Genomic DNA, 21,961 nt, shown 5'->3' with positions numbered 1-21,961 from the left:
GTTGCACCTTCTTCAGCATACTAAGGCTCCCTGCTAGGCTGTGCCTTCTACCTAGAACTCTTCTCTCCTACTTTTGTCTGGCTGGCTGCTTTGCATCTTTCAGTGACCGCCCTAAGTAGGTCATCCACTGTGCTCTGTCACCTCACTCAGTTGGCTCCCCTCACAGCACTTTACTCAAGTTCTAATTGCAGCAGAAATCCTTTCATCTTATACAATAAGGGGCTGCTATTAGATTATTTGGAAAAGATGGTTAAAATGGAGAATTACAAAAAATGATTCATCACGAGGATTTTCTTCTAACTTAAAACACTTAAGTGCACACGCATTTGTCAAACTTTTGATGTAGTGGGAACTTGAAGACAAAACATAAATGTAAGCACAGAATTTTTTTTGTGTCCCCCCCCAATCTTTCATAGTTTCCTTGCCTACACCTAGCATTATAATGTTTTTAGTGATTCATCTTTGAGCCTTTCAAAAGCATGTAACTGACTTTCCAGAGAAGTAAAGCAACTTTCTTTTTGCACTCATATTTTACATAACTTCTAGTTACATGGCAAAAATTTAAGTAAAACACAGAAGTATAAATAGGTTTGGAAACAAATGGAATGGATTCCTAGTCTATCTTCAACAAAGCTAAAGTGAACAGAAATATAGGGACTGATCAGAGAAGAGGCTACTGTCCAGAAGGTGTGGGGTTTACAGAGATCATGGAGAATACAGGCCAATCCAGAGACATGGTTGAATAGAAGTTGGTCACGAGAGACTTCACAGCATCTGATGGATTGTTGGCTTGTTGATTATCTGTCCTTCTTTTAGGGTGTACGTTTGTGAGAGCAGGGCCTCTTTCCCTTTTTCTCAGCTTGTATACACAGCGTATAGCATAGTCCTTGGCATTAAGTGGTACAGTCTGTGCCAAGTAAGTGAATAACCAAGTAGGTGGACTATTTCCCTTCTTAAGTGAAGAATTTTGTTTCCTCAGCTGTGAGAGGATAGGCATGTACTGTACAAGCACGGTCATTTTCAGCTCCACATTCTGTTACCACTAACTACCTCCAGTAATCATTTCTATGTTTCAGCTTCTGTTTTTCTCCATACTTTCTACACACACGTTAGAGCATCATGCTAGTGACCTGTGTACCCACACGCCTACTCACCACTACAGCCGCGCCAGTACCTACTCTCCCACCTGGTTTTTGTTGGTTTAGGATAACCCACTCCCCCTGCTCCTCGCCTCAAAGCAAGTAAGGAGGTAGCAAGACCAGTTTGGGCCATGGTGCCACAGCTGCTGGCTTTGTTTCTTTGACGTGATAGGCAAGCCTGGGGCAGCTTTGAGTGTGGGTAGGATGGACCTCTTTCACCCTGAAGATTTGAGTGGAAACCTTGGACTGCCTTGTTTGAGGAATTAGGCAAAGCTTCTCCCCTCACCCCTTCATTGCCTTGTTGTTTGTTGTTTAGTTGCCAAGTTGTGCCTGACCCCTGGCGACCCCATGGGCTGGCCACTGGACTTCTCTGTCAGTGGGGTTCTCCAGGCAAGAATACTGGAGTGGGTTGCCATTTCTTTTTCTAGGGGATCTTCCTGATCCAGGGATTGAACCCATGTCTCCTGTGTCTCCTGCATTGGCAGGCGGATACTTTACCACTGAGCCACCTGGGAAGCCCCTTCACTGCCTTAGGTTAGTCTTTTCTTGTCTCCAGAGGGCTGGCATCCACAGAACCAAGGTTAGGGGAGAGCCTCAGGAAAGAAGCTTTCAGGGATCCTTCAGCGCACAGAAGCCCACCATGTGCTTTGGTGCGACAACCACAGAGTAAGAAGCACTGGGTTTCTTTTCTTTCCTTCAGTTTATTCCTTTGCGTCTCTCCCTCTCGTGTCTAAGGAAAGACAGGAGCTGAATGAGGATTTGGGGATTCTGGTTACCAGCATAATAACTGTCAACAAATGATGATGGTGATGATGGTGGTGATCTCTGATATTACTAATAGCTGCTGCATATATTGAGCCCTTTAATGCTAGGAACTAACTACACATTTTAAAGTAATAAACAGTTTAAAATCTATGTGACAGTCCTATAAGGTATATACTATTATTATTATTTTATAGATGGACTGAGGCATAGGTAGGTAGAAGTCAGAAAACTGATAAAGGCAGAGTTAGCATTCAAACCTACCTATGTCTGATCCTCCCAGGTGAGTGCTTACTATTAAGCTAAAGCACCTTGTAGTATATCTAACCATAATATTCACTGAATAATTAACATCATATAATTAATGTCATAATAAAATATTATATAAATAACATCATAAGCACATATATGTGATTCAATACAATATTGTTGTATCATGTATCACATATGATATAATGCAACTATATTATATAATTATACTGTATTGTTGTATCATATGTGATACAACATACAGTCACGGGGCCTACCTTTAAGAGGGATGTTCTTTTTTTAAAATTTATTTTAATTGGAAGATAATTGCTTTATGATGTTGTGTTGGTTTCTGCAGTACAAAAGCTTGAATCCGCTCTAAGTATACATGTAGCCCCTCCCTTTTGAACCTCCGTCTCACCCCGCCCCATCCCACCCCTCTAGGTCCTCACAGACCACCGAGCTGAGCTCCCAGTGCTATACACCTGCTTCCTGCCCCTGTTTTATACACGATAGTGTTGTTGTTTTGTATATGTGTCAGCGGTACTCTCTCAATTCACCTGCCACCTCTCTTTCCCTTGCTGTGTCCACAAGGCTGTTCTTACATCTGCATCTTAAGAGGAACGTTCTAATGTGAAGAGGAAGACAGATCCATGATCCATGAATAAAAACTGCACATGAGAAAATGAAATAAATTCCAAAGTACAAGTATAGCATGTTCTGTATGTTCAGAGGAAAGGGTGAATGCTTCTCGAGCGGGAGCCTGGGGCAGACACAGGATTCTACCTAGCCTTCTTGCCTGTGGAGCCCAGGCGCTGCTTTGAAATCTTCTGCAGCCTGGTCACCACCACCAAACAGCTGGAGCTGCCGTGTGAGATGAAAAGCCTTTATATCCTTGATCTCAGGGGAGCAGAAGGCAAGCGTTAAGGTCTCCTCATTTTTATCACTTCCCTTTGATGTTGGTCATCACAAACGTTTCCTGCCTCCCTTCTCACTTCTTTAATTCCAAGGCCGTTTAAAGTGTTTTCGGTCTTCTTGCCTCTCTTCCTGTCAGCTGGTCTCCAGACTGTGAGGCCCCAAGTCAGTACGTGGTATGTAAGCGGCATCCAAGGATGCTTGTGGGAGTGGTGTGTGTGTGTCCAAATGGACCTCTAGGGGGCTTTACCCAAAGTCAGGAGGGAGGGCGGGGCGGATGAAGGGAGAGAAGGAAATGCATCTTTGACCTTATCAGAGCCCGGGTCTGCAGAGCAAAGGCGCAGAGGTCACGGGAAGTCATTGAGGGCGCACTGACCTGTGAGCTCCCACACTTGGGTCTAGTGTGCAGGCCCACACCTGCCTGCCTCTCTCCAGGAGCTTGACAAATGTCTTCCTCTCTCTGGCCCGCGTGGTGCTCCTTGGTAAAACAGAAGATTTGGTTCTAGTTCCCTGCAGTTCCAATGTCCTCTGTTGATTCTCAGTAGCATGGTGATGAACAGGAGACAGAGCAAACTTGGCTATGAACAAGACAGGACTTTACTCGAGAAGCTGACTGTGATAACGGCTCTTGTGCCTTTATTGCTGGATCTGAAAGTACCTCAAAGAGTGTGCCCTCCAGTGTAGAACCTTACTGCATAAAGGAGTGAGAAAACTAGACCCAGTAATTTAGTCCATTGTACGGATAAGAACACCAAAACACAAACCACAAAGGCAAAACTGTGATTCAGAAGTAGACAAGGGTGCTGGCCGTGCAAGGGTCTGGGGAGAGGGAAAATGCACACAGGATGAAGACAAGTGCCAAGGAATATGCAGGTGCATTTAGCTAATTCTAGAAGTTGTCTGAATATCCAGCAGTGGCTGAATAGTCACATGTTGTCCAGATGACCTAGATAATGTTCAGTGCATCAGTAATCATACTACAGTAAAAGCTATCATTTATTATTTGCTAGACACTTGCATTGCTAAACATTTGCTATAGTTAATTTTTTTATTCCCCACAACAATCCCATGAAAAAGATACTAGTATCTCCTATTACAGATGTTGATACTAAGATTTAAGGTCACACAGACACGGCAGATCTGAAAGTCAAAATCAGATCATTCTTAACCTCGACTCCGATGTTTGTAGCCATTCTGCCTTCAGAAAAGCAAACATAGAGAAACTGACTTTTTCTTTATACTGACATCCCTGAGATGAAGGGAATTTCATCTCAGCCCTTTCCCACTCATTTCAGTTCTTCAAGAGTCCACTCAAACACCACTGTTTCTCTGTGAACCCCAGTCAGAATCCACCCATCCCTCTCTGAGCTCCCGGAGCTCTCAGTTTGTGCTTTCATTAGAGCTCGTAGCACTTTCTGCCTTGTGTTGGAGTTAACTGTGGAGTGGATCCTCCCTCCACTCTACACCCAAAGCAAGTTGTTTAGACTTTCACATGGCACTTAGCGTCTGGCGTTAATGCCAGCCAAGCCTGGATTTGTCTCCTGTCTCACACAAGGAGCACAGGGGCTCTGTCTTAGGAATGGTTCTCTGGGCTTGGCACTTAATAGGGCTTTGGGAACAGATGCTTTCTAAGTGAGGCTGGTCCATGCAGCTGGTTCCTTCATTCTGTCTAATCTATGATCTGTGACTCCCCCTCCACTGACACCCACACATTCTGGTGTACTTTTCCATGCACCCTTAGTCAGGGTCACTGAACAGTGTCGGGCAGAGATCAGGGACTCCTGTGTGGAGTATCTCTCAGATCACTAAGAAGCTGGGTAATTGCACTTTCCTCATGCGACTTTTCTCCCTCTGATTTTCTCTCTTCCAATGGAAGCCTGTCCATTCTTGTATCATCAGAATTCACACTAGGGAAAGGACTGCGCATCCTGTTCTCTCACTCTGGAGTTAGTGACTTCCTTCTTGCTGAGGAAGAAAAGCTCTGATCCCTATGAGAAAATCTTTAGAAATAATTTTCCAAAGGCAAGTGGCCTCCAGGGCCACCTGGGACACTTAAGGTTCATACCCTTATGTTCAGTCCTGGCAGGATATCTAGGTCGCTAAGAGCACAGGGTTTGCCATGGACAGACCTGACTCAGTTCCCCACCCTGTCTCTTGGGCAAGTTAATTATTAACTCTGAAACCTTTGCTTCCTCATCTGTATTACAGAAGTAATGATGATACCCACCCAGTGGGGTTGCTCTGAGAGTTAAATGCATTGAAAATGCATTGCTAGCACAGTTCCTGGTCTACCACTATGTCTGTTGCTACAGTTGCTGTTGTCACGTTATTATTGTTGTTGCTTTGTAAATGGCAGCATCTGGTAGCTGAGAGAGATAAGAGCAAGAAGCAGTTGAAAATGTGACCTCTGCAGTTAGTAGGAGATGCAAAATCACATGTAGCTTCTAGTTGGGAGCCTAAGAATAGCTTTAGTTAAGTTTCTGCTTAAAATATCCTGCATGTTCTGGGCTTTCAGACTCGAAGATGCTTTAAGGAGCACCTATATCAGTTGTGCCATTTTATAGAAAACAAAAGCTCAGAGAGGGGAAATGATGTTTCTAGGGTCGTGCATGCGTGCTCAGGCGTGTCCAACTCTTTGCGACCCCATGAACTGTAGCCCACCAGGTTTTCTGTCCATGGGAGTCTCCAGGCAAGAATAGTGGAGTGGGCTGCTATTTCCTCCTCCAGTTTCTAGGGGCAATCAGTCAAAAACCAGTCATGCTAGGGCTCAAATTCAGATCTTCTGGTGCCAGTCCAGTGTATTTTCCCACTGAATATCTCTTGAACTGGTGCCCTTTTCTTAGTGTATACCTTCAGCTTTACCACCAGCTCCTATGGTAACCTGGATACCATCTGAAGATGCTGCCTTGGCCAGTACTGAGAAGGTGATGGTAACACAACTTACTACACAGACATTCCTGAGATGAGTCTGTTTCTTTATGCTGGGTTTGTCCCTTAGTGTCACGCCTACATGGGCTAATTCTGCTGAAACTAATGTGCCAATGCCTATATTCGTTGTGCGGGTTAAGGGTCTAGTCCTTTCATTCAAATGCTGTGGCTGAACTCAAATGCTGATGAGAACTGTGTTGGCATTCTGGGCATGAGCTTCAACAGTACAGAACATGAGGAAAATGGACTACATTTGTCATTCTCTACTTTAGAGAGCACAGTCAAGGCCTAGCATAGATAGCAGAGATGAGATGAAGTAAAGCCTTGAGTGGAAACTACCCAAGGTGTAACCCTGAGGAAGAGACCCCAGGCCTGACCCATCAGGTAGCTCTTACTCATGGGACTCTGGATGATCACTCTGCCCTAAACACATGCCTAAATATATGTACCTTGCACTTTACCACCTTCAGACTTCTCTTCATATTGCTCCTTCTGCTTTCTTCTATTATTTAAAAATATATAGAATTTGTTGTAAATAATACAGGGAACTCAACCTGGTGCTCTGTGACAACCTAGAGGGGTGGGATGGGGTGGGAGATGGGAGGGAGGTTCAAGAGGGTGGGGACTTATGTATACTGATGGCTGACTCATGTTGATATATGGCAGAAAGCAGCACACTATTGTAAAGCAATTATCCTCCAGTTAAAAATAAATAAATTAAAAAAAAAAGTATATAGGGATTTCCCTGGTAGTCCAGTGGTTAAGACTTCATCTTCCAATGCAAGGGATGCAGTTTCAATCCCTGGTCGGGGAGCTAAAATCCCACATATCTTGTGGCCAAAACACAAAACAGAGGCAATATTGTAACAAATTGAATAAAGACTTTAAAAACAGTCCACATCAAAAAAGCCTTTACAAACAGAAAAGTAGATAGAACTTTGTATCATTTAAATCATATTTACATCCACCATTTTACTGAATTGTCATGACAATCCAGTGAGGCCAGTACTTAGCATTGTTATTCACAGGTAAGAAATTGGGAGAGCAGAGGCATGGAAGGACTTGCCCACGGCCCCAGAGCTCATCCCTGAAGTCAGATCTTCTTCATTCTCCAGTTTCCAGAGTCAATGGTTTTCCATGTGTCACAATCAGTAGATCCACCAGATTGACAATGGGAGCTTGTCCACCAGATTGCCTGTGTTTGAATCCTGACACATACCCCTTTCTTTGTGGCCTGTTGCTTAAGCATTGTATGCCTCAGTTTCATGTGCAGAAAGGGAATAATAATCACAGTCTCAATACCAAAAGACTGAGGAGAATAAAGGGTTATTGTGTGCAGAGCACTCAGAACCGTGGCTGGCACAAAAGACCTGCTCAGTAAATGTTGCTATAGAAACTAAGTTGTGTCCTGTCTGAATTCCCTCCCTGACAAGGCTCATCTGAAATGCCTTGAAGTGTGAGTCTGACTTTTTGTAAATAGATGCAATTTCTGCCTCTTTTAGACCCTGTAATCATTTGTACTTTGCTCATAGCACACAGTATGTTCTGCTGTGCACCAGAGATAACTGTAAACTTGTTTTTCTCTCCCACTTGCCCCTCGCCTGTGAGTGCTGTGGTTCAGAGAGAGAGAGAGAGATCTGATAGAAGCATATCCCCTATGATGCCTAGTGTGATGCTTCATGCCAGAGAGGAAGAAAGTTGGCAAATTCTGGTTACACCAATTTCAGTTGAACCCAGAATTCCAGTTCCCTTGAAGATCTAGAATGTTAGGGTGGAAAGTCTCCTTAGAGATGAGTGTTAGTCGCTCAGTCATGTCCAACTCTTCGCAACACCATGGGCTGCAGCCCCCAGGATCCTCTGTCCATAGGATTCTCCAGGCAGGAATACTGGAGTGGGTTGCCATGCCCTCCTCCGGGGGATCTTCCTGACTCAGGGATCAAACCTGAGCCTCCCACATTCCAGGCTGATTGTTTACTGTCTGAGACACCAGGGAAGCCCAATCCTGCACCAACAGCAGATCACTGGGCTGCAGGGAGGAGGAAGATACTTGTCCAAAGTCATATAAAATCACAGTGGCAGAAGGAGATATAGAAACCGGATCTTGTTACTACCCTCAGCCCTGGGCTCAACCCAAAGCACTACGCTGTCTCTCTCCATGGAATGAAGGAGAAAAGATCCATGGACCTGGCTTAAAGAGAGGAGGCTGGACAATGACAGCACAAAGCTAAGCTTCAGCACCAGAGCTGCTCAATGGGGAGGGATGTATTTGGGATACATATTACAAAACCAATCAGGGGTGAAGGGCGTGAATCACCCGCACAGCCAATAAGGCAGTTCCTCTGAACTGACTTGGTATTTCGCTGCTCTGTGAATGGATCAGGAGCCCTGCAAAAGAGAAGCTTCAGGGCTCAGTGTATTCAGTATGAACCTTCAAATGGTTCTCTTCCTCTTTCAGGACATGTAATCTAAACTAGAGACCCCCAGCCTTGGTCTCCAGGGCACCTTCTTCGTGTTGGGATTTGTACCTTAGAAGATGCTACAATACAAAGATACACAGTCTCTGCATATTGAGTCCATTTCTTACGGTTCTCCAGGTGATTATCTAAAGGTGAAGTCCTTATCAGCCTGCACCCCAGAGCCTGTTTTCCACAAGACGGCTGTCATGTTTTCTTTTTCTCCTTGTTGAGGTTTCAGATAGTGTTTAAAATGTAAAGTGAATCAGAGATAATTCTGCACTGGTCAGCAGGACTTGGGCAGAGAAATGTTTTGATTCCGGGTACTGTCAAATCTCTTCTCCCAATATGAGATAAGGTAAATAAATCTTAAGGTGACAAGCTCCCTTATCATCTCTGGTGTAAGTGCTTTGGGGGAGGACCAGTGGGAAGCCGGTTCCTGATAACTGCAGGTGGGGGTTAGGGGAGCTCTATCAGCAGACAGAGGCCTGAGGTAGCGGACCACTGAGGCTTACACCCTAGTTGTTCAGATGACGAAACCCAAGGCTGCCCATAACTGCAAAGTGAGGCTCTGATAATGGGGGCGGAGGTGCACATGGGTTGTTCAAGTCATGATTACTGAGAGATGAACGTTCACTACACCTGGGGAGAAATGCCCAGGTGGCCAACAGCTCTGACCTGGGATTTTGGGGGAGGTCATCTTCTTTTGATCTCTATGTCCAGGGCACAAGTTCCTTCAAAAAATTGTTAATTTCAATGATAAAAAGTGTTTTTATAACAGTTCAGTGTGAAGTTGAGGCAGGGAGAAGTGAAAAAGAAGTTTTGCAATGGAAATTCATCCAGAAGTCATTTCCCATGACTCGCTGACTTGATGGTACCCATCAGATTTCCTCTGATTATTAGAACCAATTGCTGCTGTTGTGTTGTTACTGTTGTTTCATTCAAACCAATGTTAAACATTGGTTTAACAAATATATTGTGAAAACAGTATTTGGTTACCCTTCAAAGAGCTCACCTACCATTCTCCCAACACCATAAACCATGTGTGAAGCAAACTGGCACTAACTTAGTACCATCTTTGCCTTAAAGAGCCACTCTCTCAGTCCTTCTGTCTGATAGTAACTTCTAAATTACTGCACAGTTGAGCCATTAGGTATGTTGAATGCATACTTTTTGGGTGGCGTTTCTAAATTTAAGTTTCCCCTAGGCACGAGTGCGCTAACTTGACACATTACTTGCGAACAGTGACATTTTCTATCATATCAACATCTGCCATGTGATGGAAATAACAGAAGTAAAAAATGAAAGTGAATTGTCCTACAAACTTTGAAGCTTAGGTTCATAAGATTGTTCTTTCTTGTTGTTTGTTACACTTAATCAGCAGCTTCACTTTTTGAAGAAAACTTCATTCCCTTTCTCAATGAATGCTTCATCAGCTTATAACATCCTCCTGTCACTGACTACCTCCTAGTAACATATAATAGGTGCCCACTGATGCTACAGAGCTGTAAGTTCCTTAAAGTCAAAGATAATCTTCCACGAATAAGAAACAGCTCTGCAGGTCTGTCCCTCTTTGTGCAGAGTCCTGGAGGCAGTACTCTGCAGTGCAGGGTCAGCAAATGCGTGCATGACACGTATACTCCCCTATTCTGTACCCGAGGCAGACATCACTAATTGATTGTGGCATCCTTTCCTGCTGAGCCCAGCCCAGGTCTCAGAGTCCTCATCACCGGCCTTCCTGGAAGCCATTATCAATTTATCAGGATTGACAGGCTTGATAAAACCTATTTTCCAGTCTAACTGTAATGGTTAAAAGCAAGAACTCTGGAATTGGACTGACCTGAATTCAAATCCCAACACTGCCACTTGCTTGCAGGTTGTGTGACCTAGAGTACAGTTGTCCAAGTGCCCTAAATCTCAGTTTTCTCCGCTTTAAAATGACCAGTTCCTCTCATCCTTCGGAAACCTAAATTTAGGCATTTCCTTCTCTGAGAAATCTTTGTTTGCATAAGACTGAGTGTAGCTGCCTCACTTAGACCTCAGAAAACACCCTGAACTTGCACTTCAAGATTTATTTTTATTAATTTTTGACTGTTCTAGGTCTTCACTGCTGCGTGGGCTTTCTCTAGTTCAGAGCAGGGGCTACTCTCTAGTTGCAGTGTGCAGACTTATTGCGGTGGCTTCTCGTTGCGGAGCATGGGCTCTAGGCACATGGGCTTCAGAAGCTGCAGCACATGGGCTCAGCAGTTGCGGCTCCTGGGCCCTAGAGCCCTGGCTCAGTAGTTGTGGCACACGGGCTTAGCTGCTCCACAGTATGTGGGATCTTCTCGGACCAGGCGTCAAACCTGTGTTTCCTGTGTTAGCAGGCAGATTCTTTACCACTCGACCACCAGGGGAGTCCTGAACATGCGCCTGCCGTGTTTGCTGCCCTGGTGTCCTCCAGCCAACCTGGCCTATACTGCCCTTCAGTGAACTGTGCTAGATCCTCTTCTGGATTACTGGACCTCTGACATTCTCTTTCGAGTTTCCATAACCAACACAGTAGCCCAGGAGGTCTGTCCTGGGATAATCACTTATGACAGTGGTTCTCAAACTTGAGCTTATAGTATATCAGAATTCCCTGGAGAGCTTGTTAAAATGCAGACTGCACAGCCCACCCCTAGAATTTCTGATTCAGTAGGTTAAGGGTGGGGCTTGAGAATTTGCATTCTAACTTGTTCCTGAGTAATGCTCCTGCTTCTGGCTCTGGACCATTCTTTAAGAACCACTGATTCATGGAATAAAGGAGATTTTTAAAAAAGATGAAATACTGTTGTCTAGGGAAGAAAACTTATGATCTATTTATCAGCTCCCAGATTGGTGGTGATCTCCATCTGAACCCTGCAAGCTGTATTTGCAACTAATTCTCATTAAAGTCAAGGAAATTTACACATAAGTATCAGATGTAGGACCTTGCTGAAGGATGAAAAAGCATGGCTTCTAAATTTTGCTGATGAAGCTCACCATCTTCCCTCTTTCTTAGTTGACAGCTAGTGAAATGACATGATACTTTATATCTCGCAGTTAATGTCATACTTTTGCAGGAAACTTTATATTTTCCAGAGTACTCTCATCCATATCATCACATTTGGTTTTATAATAACCGTTTACAAGAGGAGAGATAGGGAATTAACATCTCTTTGAGTGATAAGGCAGAATAAGCCAGGATCCAGAGTCCTCAATTCTTTGCCAGGTCTGTTTCCATGACATCGCATAATCTTTGGTGCAAGTGTAAGTTCTGTCTTTGAACTCCCTTCATGTACCAAACCTTAATTTATTTCAGTTTGTTACAGATGCTTTGAGCTAGAAGATATCACAAGGAGATCTACTGATCAGAAGGTTCTAAAGCATTTGGAGATATGAATTCCATTGAGACCTCAGGAAAGCTTTGGACTCTTTTCTAAAACATTACCAATATATAAATATATGATACAGTTTACATATAGTTTCAGGTTGTACAAGGACCTTTTAAAGTCAAGGGCCACCATGTTTCATGACTGTCAGAGGCACTGTTCCTAGAGAATTAAATGTGGTACTGTAATGTCCATCCACAAACCGTGGAAGATGAACAGAGGCCATATAGTCACTGTTTTGGTCAGTTGGCTGGTGGCTTTATGTGATTTTTAACAGATGCATAGGCTGAGTGGTTGTTTTTCAGGTACCACAGTCAAATAAAGGCAGAACTAGAATGAAAACTAGGATTTCAGAAGGTGATGAGGTACAGAGGACAGGCTTCAGAGTCAGGGAAGATTTCAATTTCAGCTTATGTTGGGTTGGCCAAAAAAGTCACTTGGGTTTTTCTGTAAGCTCCCTGAGTGAGCTTTTTGGCCAACCCATTATTATTTAGAAGCTGTAAGACTTTACTTACCTTCTTCAAGTTTTCACATTCCCATTTTACAAATAGGAATCAGAAAATCAAACAATGCTTAAAAACTGTATTCTTTTTTTTTTTAATAAAAACTGTATTCTGATAGGGTGTGTGCATACTGTCACTTCAGTCGTATCTGACTCTTTTGGACCCCATGCACTGTAGCCCACCAGGCTCCTTTGTCTTTGGGATTCTCCAGGCAAGAATACCGGAGTGGGTTGCCATGCCCTCCTCCAGGGGACCTTCCTGATCTGGGGATTGAACCTGTGTCTCCTGCATTGCAGGTGGATTCTTTACCACTGAGCTATCGGGGAATCAGCCCCATTCTGATAGGGTGCCTTTAGCATCAGGGTTAAATGAAACAAAATGTGTTAAATGCTAACATATGTTGTGGCACTCAGTAAGCATGAATTCCCGTCCCCAAGGCTGTTTTCTCAGTTTAAGCTCAAGTGTAACAATTGCATAAACTTTCTTTCAGGACAGGTAGATACTACCTCAGGTTGACCAGAGGCTATATATCCTCAGGTCATCTGGGTCATATAAACCTGTGTATGATGTCATTACTTATGACTGTGCTCAGGTGACCTGACATTCTTCTGCATCCTCGTACCACTGACCCGTGTAGAATCTCAAGGATGTTTGTCCCCCGTCCAACCATGGATGCAAAATGAGAAATGAAAAAGTCTCAACAAAGGGGAAGAAAGCCCAGACTACTGTAGCGTCTATCTCTTCTAACATTTGTCAGTGCTTATTTCAGCACGTGCAAGATTCATTCTTCCCACTGCAAAGCAACTGCATTATACTTCCTAATCTACAGAGGGTAATGATTTTCATGCTAATTTTTAATTCTGTATTTGCATCTAATTCACATTTAAAGTTCAGCAGAATTTATAGGTCACTTCACTGCATATTTTCTCTTGTGTTTTACACATTGAAAAACAGGATCCTTATTTTAGCTTATTATTAAACCCTAGAATGACAGAAAAGACAGAACCTATAGAGCCTTTATCTAACTCCCTTATGTGACAGGCAAGGGGTGGAGGCTGGGGGGCAGGGGAATGTTGTCCTCAAGTCACACAGTGACGGTGTCAGCTGCAGAATCTACACTTGAGTTTATGTTTCCTGAATCCAGATTCTTCATTCCACCATGGTTTTCCTGACCTGCCTCAGATGTTAAAGATGCTTGAAAGGCCAAGTAATTGTATAACATTTTCCTACTCCTAATTTCCTCCTACTCTCGCTTCTTTTTTCCTAAAAGAAATTTGATGGGCATTGGGATAAAAACACACATTCCTTTTTCCATTTTAAATAACTGGATGGTCCTAGCTTTTCCTTTGGCTTTTATAAGGCTCCCATTACGCTCACTCTGCCTCCGACCTTCCATTATGTGTGGGCAGCAGTTCCTTTCACTCCCCAGTACCATGGGCTCTGTCACCGCCTGATCACCTCTCCTGTCTCTCGATAAACACAGAGCCCATCTTCTTGGACATCTTGAAGCTCCTCTGTAGATAAGCTCTTTCCCTAGGGAAAATGCCCTAATCAGCCTTTAGAAATGACTAGTACCTTTAGACTCTTCAACTCTAAATGACCGGTGTGATAGAATAAAATAACCAAAGTGTTACAATGACTGGAGTACAAGGCTGAGTTTTGGAGTTCCCAATCTATCCCAAGATATCACTCTCAATTTGTCTAAAGACCCGAAGGTACCACGGCCCTAACTCCATGGAATCATGGGGGAAATAAGCTACTTTAATGAGACACTTCCTTTTATTAAACAGTTAAGAGGGAAAACAGTTTAAGCCAAGCTGCTTTTCTGACCATAGTCCTTTCAAGCTATTAAGACCTGCCCTTGGCCTGAGTGAGGTCATAGCTGTGTGTTATCTAAGTCTGCACACAGAGACAGCTGCTTGAACTTTATGAGGTCATTATTCTGAAATGCCTCCATAATTAGCATCATCAGGAAATGGCATCTTTGAGAAAGTAGTAAACAGATCTATCTTGTAGGTAGCTAAAAAATTTCACATATTTTGAAAACCTCTTAATAGGTTCTATGCATGTCCCAACTTTCATAGAAAGAGCCAATTGAAGGATCACTTATACCAGCACACCCACTCTCCCCTAATCCTAGTCATAAGGACCAAGTCACATCTTTTCACATTTCTGTTTGGGCAGCCTTAGGAAAACACTAGGTGGTTAGACATAGAGCCGAAACTGGTATCACTCTTCTAGACGAAAACATGTTTAATGACTCACCACTCTTCTCCAGAAAGAATGAGAGGCAGCAGCCCACATTCCCAAGGGATCATTTCCTGAGGACAAAATGGTAGTCATGGTACAGAGCCTCACCTGTATGTTTAGTGGAAAGGACACACACCTTCGGCTCATATGCTGGGCTCTTCATTTTGATATTTAGCTCTTTAAAACAAGAATGGAGCATGGTTTCACCAGCTCTCTAATTTTCTGAGCATTTGATTCCTTGGTTCAGAGGAGTAACTCTCTCTCAGCATGAAATATCTATAGCCCTTTTTGCCAACGCCATGAGTCGTCTTTACACCTGAGAGCAGGACGTTTCTTCATGTCTCTGTACTTTTCCTCAGAAGTGCACTTGGCATCAAATGCCTCCTCTCCCAAGTTTACCTAATAATAATGCTGGGAGACAAGTGGCAACAGCAGCAGCAGTGACCATGACAAACATCTGAGTGCTTACAAAGGACAGAACACTGAGCTGAGTTCCTAATGTATTTTGCTTCATTTTGACTTCCCAACAGTAATTTTTGACATCTCAACGGTATAGATGTAAAAATTGGGGCTCATAGAAGATAACTTTCCTAGGTTAACATAGTCTAAACATCCAGACAGGAATCTTAATGACCACTTTACCCCCAACTCTACTTTAAATCACTTTTTTTCTAAATGACATTTGTATTTTTAAAACAGTACTTCTGCAACCTAGATGCCCATCAGCAGACAAATGGATGAGGAAGCTGTGGTACATATACACCATGGAATATTACTCAGCCATTAAAAAGAATTCATTTGAATCAGTTCTAATGAGATGGATGAAACTGGAGCCAATTATACAGAGCGAAGTAAGCCAGAAAGATAAAGACCATTACAGTATACTAACACATATATATGGAATTTAGAAAGATGGTAACGATAACCCTATATGCAAAACAGAAAAAGAGACTCAGATGTATAGAACAGACTTGTGGACTCTGTGGGAGAAGGTGAGGGTGGGATGTTTCAAGAGAACAGCATCGAAACATGTATATCTAGGGTGAAACAGATCACCAGCCCAGGTTGGATGCGTGAGACAAGTGCTTGGGCCTGGTGCACTGGGAAGACCCAGAGGGATGGGGTGGAGAGGGAGGTGGGAGGGGGGACCAGAATGGGGAATACATGTAAATCCATGGCTAATTCATTTCAATGTATGACAAAAACCACTGCAATGTTGTAAAGTAATTAGCCTCCAACTAATAAAAATAAATGGAAAAAAAATAATAAATGAAAAAAAAATAAAAAATAAAAATAAAACAGTACTTCTCTCTATATGAATTGCAACCTGGGGGTGGGGCAAGAGGAACAGTGGGTTGTCTGTAGGAACTGAAGTCCTAAGCTTTACCTAGTGGTGTCTAGGGATGCCTTACAAAGTCCACTGGATCCAGGGATCTTCCCTCAGGGAAACTGAGAAATGTCCCATGCCTAATTCTATCAGGAGGCAGGTCCAGGAATACATGTTTCTTTTTTTCTTCCCCTCCTTTCCCTTCCCTAATTTCCTTTCCTTTCCTTTCCTTCTTCTTCCCTCCATTGATTGCTTGCTTCCTTCCATCCATCCATCCATCTGTCCATCCGTCCGTCCGTCCTTCCTTCCTTCCTTCCTTCCTTCCTTCCTTCCTTCCTTCCTTCCTTCCTTCCTTCCTTCCTTCCTTTTGCTTTGGGATCTCTGTAAAATGTAATAGCAAATGAAGATATGTTCTTTTTTTTTTATATTGTAGTGGTTTTTGCCATACATTGACATGAATCAGCCATGGATTTATATGTGTTCCCCATCCCGATCCCCCCTCCTGCCTCCCTCTCCATCCCATCCCTCTGGGTCATTCCAGTGCACCAGCCCTGAGCACCCGTCTCATGCATCCAACCTGGGCTGGTGATCTGTTTCACTCTTGATAGTATACTTGTTTCAATGCTGTTCTCTCTGAACATCCCACCCTTGCCTTCTCCCACAGAGTCTAAAAGTATGTTCTGTACATCTGTGTCTCTTTTTCTTTTTTTGCATATAGGGTTATCGTTACTCTCTTTTAAAATTCCATATATATGCATTAGTATACTATATTGGTCTTTATCTTTATGGCTTACTTCACTCTGTATAATGGGCTCCAGTTTCATCCATCTCATTAGAACTGATTCAAATGAATTCTTTTTAATGGCTGAGTAATATTCCATAATGTATATGTACCACAGCTTCCTTATCCATTCATCTGCTGATGGGCATCTAGGTTGCTTCCATGTCCTGGCTATTATAAACAGTGCTGTGATGAATATTGGGGTACACGTGTCTCTTTCAGATCTGGTTTCCTCGGTGTGTATGCCCAGGAGTGGGATTGCTGGGTCATATGGCAGTTCTATTTCCAGTTTTTTAAGGAATCTCCACACTGTTCTCCATAGTGGCTATACTAGTTTGCATTCCCACCAAGAGTGTGAGAGGGTTCCCTTTTCTCCACACCCTCTCCAGCATTTATTGCTTGTAGACTTTTGGATAGCAGCCATTCTGACTGGCATGTAATGGTACCTCTCTGAGGTTTTGATTTGCATTTCTTTGATAATGAGTGATGTTGAGCATCTTTTCATGTGTTTGTTAGCCATCTGTATGTCTTCTTTGGACAAATGTCTGTTTAGATCTTTGGCGCATTTTTTGATTGGGTCATTTACTTTTCTGGAATTGAGCTGCAGGAGTTGTTCATATATTTTTGAGATTAATCCTTTGTCTGTTACTTCATTTGCTATTATTTTCTCCCATTCTGAAGGCTGTAAAAATATGGAACACTTCACCAATTTGCATGTCATCCTTGCGCAGGGGCCATGCTAATTTTCTCTATATTGTTCCAATTTTAGTATATGTGCTGCTGAGGTGAAAACTGAAGATATGTTTTATCAGGTTCTAAAAATGTTCCAAGGAATATTGTTTGTCCTACTATAGGGTCTCCACCGAGGTCAAGCCCAAGAACTGTGTCCTTAGTAGAAAGGAAGAACTCTACAGGAAGCTTAACAGTCTCCTTGGCTACTGAAGGGCCACCTCTTCTGTTGATTGCTGTCAAATACCTAGCATCAGTGTCTATGTTCTCTTTTTTCAGTCTGTTTTAGAGTGTCAAGTACAAATTCCACATAAATCTTTTCAGTCATTCCGTACTATTTTCTTTTCTGGGTGTGTTCCTTTCTTTAAGGCACTTGACACCATCATCTGTGAATTCTTTAATAACATCTTTTCTGGCCATGAAAGTCTTTTCAGGGCTAGTAGCAAGCTGATGAATACTTTGAAACTTCTGGAGACATTCCTCCAAAGTTCTTTTCTTTCCCTTGTTAATCATAGTCATCGAGTCATGGATTTTAAGACCTGGTTTATTGTGTATTAATTTCCTCATGGCATTAGAACTAATGGATCCACTCAAATGAAAATGAAGTTCCATTTTAGGTAATTCCAAGGGAAAGATTGTCTTCCAGGGCTGTTTGTCTTCTGCCTCCATCATGATTTAGCAGGATGGTCTTTCTCACAACACTGTTATTCTTGGTATAAACAGTATAGTATGATGTATTGGTTTGGCCAAAATGTTCATCCTGGTTTTTTCATAAGATGTTATGGAAAAATCTGAGCAAACTTTTTGGCCAATTCAGGATTTCAGTTCAGTAAGTTCTCTGGTCTTAAATTTCCTTTAGATTGCTTTACTTCCATTCATTTTGATAAGATTAAGTGTATCAGACCACCTGACCTGCCGCCTGCTGCATACAGAGAAATCTGTATGCAGGTCAGGAAGCAACAGTTAGAACTGGACATGGAACAACAGACTGGTTCCAAATTGGGAAAGGAGTATGTCAAGGCTGTATATTGTCACCCTGCTTACTTAACTTATATACAGAGTACATCATGAGAAATAATATGGGCTGGATGAAGCACAAGCTGGAATCAAGATTGCCGGGAGAAATATCAATAACCTCAGATATGCAGATGACACTACCCTTATGGCAGAAAGTTAAGAGCCTCTTGATGAAAGTGAAAGAAGAAAGTGAAAAAGCTGACTTAAAAGTCAACACTCAGAAAACTAAGATCATGGCATCTGGTCCCATCACTTCACGGCAGATAGATGGGGAAACAATGAAAACAGTGAGAGACTTTATATTTTGGGCCCCCAAATCATTGCAGATGGTGACTGCAGTCATGAAATTAAAAGACACTTGCTCCTTGGAAGAAAACTATGACCAACCTAGACAACATATTATAAAGCAGAGATATTACTTTGCCAACAAAGGTCCATCTAGTCAAAGCTATTGTTTTTCCAGTGGTCATGTATGGATGTGAGAGTTGGACTACAAAGAAAGCTGAGCACTGAAGAATTGATGCTTTCGAACTGTGGTGTTGGAGAAGACTCTTGAGAGTCCCTTGGACTGCAAGGAGATCCAACCAGTCCATCCTAAAGGAGATCAGTCCTGAATATTCACTGGAAGGACTGATGCTGAAGCTGAAACTCCAAGACTTTGGCCACCTGATGCAAAGAACTGACTCATTGGAAAAGACCCTGATGCTGGGAAAGATTGAAGGCAGGAGGAGAAGGGGATGACAGAGGATGAGATGGCTGGATGACACCACTGACTCAATGGACATGACTTTGAGTAAACTCAGGGAGTTGGTGATGGACAGGGAAGTCTGGTGTGCTGCAGTCCATGGGGTCGCAAGGAGTTGGACGTGACTGAGTGGCTGAACTGAATTGAAGTGTACTTGCAGCTCTGGGCTCAGCTTCATTACCATGATAGACTTCTACTCTTGATTCTCTCCTGGTCTTGACCTTTGTGGCCCCAAGCCTAGGGCAGGGGCAGTACTGAGCACCAGTGACAGCAGCGCCCTCAGCATGAGTTCCCAGGTCACGAGCAGGTATGTGCAGAGTGTCTTCACCATGTTGACATTGCCAGGACCGCACTGCACACCACTCATCTGCGGAGGCCATTGGGTCCACACATGTTCAGTGCAGCACTGTGTGAACACTTACCCAACTTCTCAGCAGTTCTTTGAGTGGAGTTTTAATTAACACCCTAAAATGTATTCCTTCCTTTGAATTCTGTGGTATATTGGTTGGATCCATATGTGGTACTTTCTACCAAAAATTCATTTATTCCATAAATATTTAGGAAATAACACACTATAGGTCAGGCACTATACTAGCCCTAAAAGGATAAAACACCTTCCTGGAAGAACTCAAAGAATAGTGGGTGGGAAATACATGAGATTAGAATGTGGGATGAGAAGCATTACAATGAGGGATCGTGAAGGACGGCAGAGCTAAGCCAATTTTACAGTGTTTGAGAAGGCTTCCAGGAAGGAGAGTCACTGAATCTGTCCTACACAACAAATAGGGTTGTGGCAGGTGAAAAAAGGGAGTATCTCAGATCCAGGTCAGCAGCATATGTAGACCTGGAGAGGCTGAGTGGTGTTTCTTGTGGTACTGTTTCCATCTCTGCCCCCACCTTCTAATGCTGCGAACACTGGTAGTCCCAACACCTCTCACCCATAGGTGGTGACCTTGAAATAATGGGATGAATGCATTTGGCATAATTGATGCCAGAGTCAAATGGAGCTGAGTTCAAATCCTGGCTCCACCAGTTCCTTGCTTTGTGACTGTGATCAAGGAATTGGCATCTCTAAACCTCAGTGTCTACACCTACAAATGGAGTCTAGTACTGACGCCATTATCCTAAGGGTGTTAGGAGTATGAAAATGACATAATACATAAAGGGACACAGTACAGCATATAGACAAAGCACACCCCCGAGATGGTGACTTTTATTAATAGTGGTAGTTGTTATGAGGTCCACCTAGGTTAGGACCTCTCCATGGAAAGGAATCTGACTTACTTTTCTTTGTAAGCCTTACTGTGCCTTGACTGCATAAAATTAATAACAGGTACTCAGTGAGGACATGCTGATGGATTTGTGGATGTGCCTTTTCCATTAACTCATTAAATAAATATTACTGAGCACTTACTATGTGCCAGGCAATGCTCCGCATGCTGTGGATGAAGCAGCGAACAAGGCACTCAGCTGGAGCTTTCATCCTAAATAGAATTCTGACCAGCACTCTCATAAAATTGATGGTTGCTTATACTTTAGAAACGGGTTTGAAAAATCTCATCTGAAACATGAGAATCGTTAGTGATAATAACTATAAATCCACTTCGGGTTTCTAGAGAACCTAATTCCTTATCCTAAGTCCTCTTCAATAGTTCAGTGTTTTTCTACCTGCCACTAGGTCCTGCTTGAATCTAAAAGGATGATTTCCGTTTCACTCCACAATCTACAACACAAGGTCCCTCCCATAGTCATTACCAGCAACAGACCAATTTGTTAATTTCTTCTTACTGTTTTTATTGTACTCTGCTAGTTCTTGAGAAGCTCTCTGTTTGCATAGAAAGAGGAGTGGATTATCAATCAAACAATTTAAGTTTTAACCTCAGTTTTGCTGCTAATCAATTTGGATAAATTTTTAATTTACTCTTTCAATGAATATTAATGGAACACTTCATAAAGACACAGCATGGCCTGGATAAGTGTTCAGGCTTTGGAGTCAGAATTGCCTGGATTAGAAACTAGCTCTGTTACTTTCTAGCTGTGTAATAATGGGTGGGTGACTTTATCACTCAGTCTTTTTACCTGCAAAATAATCATACCTTCCTCATAGGATAGTTGTAAGTATTAAATGAGTTAATACACATAAAAGTCTTAGACCAATGTTTCTGAAACTTGCAAGGTCCCAGTAAATGTTAGACACTATTACTTTCCTTTTTTTAATAAATCAGTAAAGTGACTGATCTGAGATATATTTGATCACATTTAGATAACTTACACCGTGTATACATTCAACAAAAGAAACAGAATGAATAGATTTTAATTAAGGTAACAAACCATATATTCTTTTGCTGTCTAGCAAAACATAGATAATCACAAGTAAAAATTTAATAGGCAATAGTTATTCATTTGATAGGAATATGAATAGCTCAGCCATGATCCTTACTGTAAAAATTCACTGGATTTTTTAACTTTTTAAAAAATTTTGGTAAAAGTCATATAACATAAAACATATGATTTTAACAATATTTAACTGTACATTTCAGTGGCACTAAGTACGTTCACGTTGCTGTGTTAACTCTCACCATCATTCATCTCCCAGATTTTTCACCTTCCTAAACTGACTCTGTCCCCATTAGAAACCAAGTCCTCATTGCTCCCCTCATCCCTGACCCCTGAGCCCTGACATCTACCAGTAAGTATACTTTCTGACTCTGAATTTGACTGTTATAGGTACCTTCTAAAAGTGGAATCAAGCAATATTTGTCTGCACCTAC

At 42.5% G+C, this 21,961-nt stretch overlaps 1 protein-coding gene, 1 long non-coding RNA gene, 1 other non-coding gene and 1 pseudogene across 6 annotated transcripts in view; 1 reads left to right on the top strand and 3 right to left on the bottom strand.

Moving 5' to 3' along the window:
* LOC139034436 (uncharacterized) overlaps positions 1-21,961 on the top strand; it is a 307,394-nt gene that overhangs the window by 20,008 nt on the left and 265,425 nt on the right. The gene's annotated exons all lie outside the window — the stretch shown is intronic.
* Positions 1-21,961, bottom strand: part of GRIA1 (glutamate ionotropic receptor AMPA type subunit 1) — a 336,900-nt gene that overhangs the window by 164,043 nt on the left and 150,896 nt on the right. The gene's annotated exons all lie outside the window — the stretch shown is intronic.
* LOC110124332 (N6-Methyl-AMP deaminase pseudogene) lies at positions 15,968-18,100 on the bottom strand (annotated as a pseudogene).
* On the bottom strand, positions 17,386-17,492 carry LOC139034505 (U6 spliceosomal RNA). The gene has a single exon (XR_011487051.1). It is a non-coding gene; the product is annotated as a U6 spliceosomal RNA (small nuclear RNA).

The sequence above is a fragment of the Odocoileus virginianus genome, chromosome 3 (assembly GCF_023699985.2).
Source record: "Odocoileus virginianus isolate 20LAN1187 ecotype Illinois chromosome 3, Ovbor_1.2, whole genome shotgun sequence".
In the NCBI taxonomy this organism is placed as follows: domain Eukaryota; kingdom Metazoa; phylum Chordata; class Mammalia; order Artiodactyla; family Cervidae; genus Odocoileus; species Odocoileus virginianus.
This window is presented reverse-complemented; position numbering and strand designations above follow the sequence as displayed.